Here is a 3,474-nt window from a genome sequence, read left to right as displayed (position 1 = left end):
AAAAAAAAAAACTTGGACTGTCGAAGTAAAGAGTTTAACGGATTTTTTTTTATTTTTCAGTTGTTGTTTTTTTTAATCGTTTTTTTTTTTTTAGAGATTCTCGTAAATAAAGGCATTTATTAAATGCTAACGTCACTTATTCCGCGATACCGTTACGTTGTAATTTATTACTCCTTAGCGGTTAATTATAACAGTAAAAATTTTATTTTTACACGCTTTAAGTAATTAATCAATCAGTTAGGATGTAATCATCCGGTTAAATATTTTAATATCAGTTTAGACGTAATGAAAAAAGTTTTTTTTTTTCTTTACAAAGTAAATGATTATTTATTTAATTACAAACATATAATAAATTATATATTTGTATGATTTCGAATAAATATAATTAATCTTAGTACTAAGTAAATAATTTTTTAAACAGTCAATATATTATTCGCTAATATATTATTGATCTATCATCAGTTAGTATATTATTGATCCAGACTATCTAGTGAGCGATTTTTAAATTTCTTTACATTTGGTGCATTATTAAGGAAAGAATGAGGGAGGGAGTTTGATTTGGTTGATTCAAACTATTTAGGAGAGTAAGGGAAATGGGGGCTTTTTTTCAGTTTTTGAATTGATTTTTTAGAAAAATTAGTCTTTCACTGTCTTAATCTATGTAACTATGAAATTACGTTATATATTGGTATCCCATCAGTCCGATTTTTTTTTTGCACTATTAAAAGATCTTCGTAATTTCTTGCATTCATTTTTGTTGTGATAAAACATATTGAAACTTTGCCGTGGAAATAAAATTTAGCCAACATCATAACTGTCCCTCCTCCAAAGTTATGACTCATAGCAATCTTTTCTTTTAGATCATGCCAATAAAACTTAAAACTATCAGCCCTATCTAAGTTAAACTTTTTTTCATCGAAAAAAACAACATTTTCCCATTCTGCGTCCCATGTCATGTGGTCCTTGGCAAACTTAAATCTTGCACTTTTATGTTTTCTAGTCAAAAATGGTTTCTGATCATTTTATCCCACTGGAATTACCGGAGTAATTGACGCTAAATAAATGACGCTAAACGCAAAATGGAAGAATGTTACCTTCTGGTTATTTTTCAATGTCCGCCCTAAGAGTGATTTTTGTTGCAATTTTAACCTAAGTTTATAAAAATATTACTGCCTGATAAGATCTTTTGATTTTCTTTGCAGTTTGTCGATTAGACAAACCTATATCTTTATAACCAACAACTTTTGCTTTTTCATTCTCATTTGACACCCTTCCGCGTGGCATTGTAATAATTAAATAACAAATGTTAATTAAAGATTTCACAAAATTTCCATATAGAAAAAACAAAATAAAACCTTACTCAAACTTCAATTAACTCTTTGTTCATAACAAACTGATGGAACTATGAAAATTTAGCGTGTACATATATACTGGATTTTAAAAACATTCTAGAAAAATTAGTTTTAATAGTTTCAGATACACATAAAATTGTCATAAACGCATTTGTTTGCAATAGGTCTAAAAAATATAATTTTTGTGGTTAATTTTATAAACAACTTCCGCGTAAAATCTGTAATAACTACATGGAACTATCTGGGTTGGACTGGCACTGATGGGCCGATGTGAGACATAGATGGGGCCCTTACAGTAGCAAACAATTTAGCAAAAATAAGTACTTACTCTTATACATATAAAATACAACTCGTATTCGTATAGTTTTTATGTCATAAGGGTATAGGAAATTTCTAATAATGTGCATGCAAATTTCCATATCATTGACCATGCACTCCATCCGTCAAATTATTTGGCACATTTAAAAAAATAAATCCATACCATGGTTTTAAAAATATGATTTCAAATTGTAGCGTCACGTCACTTTATATTTTGCACATTATTGCCATGCTAAAATGGTTTTTTTAATAAATTTATCAATAATAGAAAAAGTACAAGTTAGTTGTCAAGTTTTTCAATTATTTAAATAGAAATTAATATTCAAAATATAAGAAAATGATATGTATTTGCAGTATTATACAACAGCAAGCGATTCGTAATAGGTTTTGATGATTTTGCCTAACTGTGAACAATCTCATTGTAATCAATTTTTTATGTCATTCTCAATATTCATTAAAATAAATGAGTCGAAATGCTCTTAACCCGACAGAATACGAAAGAGAGTAAAGAAATGAAAAAGAAAGAAATGAAAAAGCAAAAAACATAAACAAAAAATAAAAAAACAAATCAAACAAATTAACAAAAGAAAAAAAACAAAAAAAAAATGAGAAAAGAAAAAAGAAAGACAAAAAAATACAGTTAAAAAAAAAAATCATTCGAAAATGGAAACTAATTAAAAAGAGTTAAAATAAAATATAAAAATTGCTTCGTTTTTGAAGAAACGAAAAAGAATAATTTTTAAACTTTGTTCATTTTGAGGGGCGATATTAATTTTGAGGGGCAATATGTGTTTTGAGGGGCGATATGTGTTTGCTGGGTATTATGATATGATTTCCTTTTTATTTAATATTTTCATTTATTATGAAAACTCAATACTTTTCGTGACTAAATGTTTGTGTGAGTGAGTGTGTGACATTTTTTTATTTGTGAGTGTTATTGGATATTACTTTTATTGTTTTTAATATGATTATTGATTTATTTTTATATAATTTCCTTTTTATTCTTATAATTGTTAATTTATTATTGCAACATACTTATTTTGTATGCAGCATACTTATTTTGTATGCAACATACTTATTTTGTATGCAACATACTTATTTTGTATGCAACATACTTATTTTGTATGCAACATACTTATTAGAACAATGTAAATTATAGCAATCGAGAAAACAAAGAACGCAACTCAAACATCTGCTGCAGTCTTTTTTAAAGTTCCATTTCTTTGATTCAGTTTCATCAGCCTTACTAAAGAATTGAAAATTAATTGCAAATGATGTAATCTCTGTTCACAGTGTTTCCCTCTGTATACCTGCAAGATTGGCTGAATCATGAAGAATATAATCATAAGAATGCTAACGCAAAGAAAGAAATTTTTGAGGATCCAGAAAAGTAATATTTCTAAAAGTACCAACATCATTTCCTTTGAAACGGTCTTCAGGGCCCAGTAAAGTTGTTTAATATTATTGTATTCTTTAGAATACAATAATATTAAACCACCTTACTGGGCCCTGAAATTCTTGCCTGCTTTAATCACTTGTATTTTCACCAGGCATCTGCTTTCTTTGTCAAGCTATTTTTTGTGGGAGCAATTTCAAAAGTTTCTTCGATATCCTTTTTAGCCTTAGATATGATATTGTAAGGCCAATCTTGAAAACGATTTAGCTTTCTAAAAGATATCAAGGAATTTTCACGGGCTGCAATGAGGCGAATAAAAGTGGTTTCTACCATCCTCATGGCAACTAGAAGTTGCAAGCCATCCGTTTGTAAATACTTTAAAACAGGTGTGCATATATTCTGCAAAAC

This window comes from Hydra vulgaris, chromosome 07 (assembly GCF_038396675.1).
Source record: "Hydra vulgaris chromosome 07, alternate assembly HydraT2T_AEP".
NCBI lineage: Eukaryota > Metazoa > Cnidaria > Hydrozoa > Anthoathecata > Hydridae > Hydra > Hydra vulgaris.
This window is presented reverse-complemented; position numbering follows the sequence as displayed.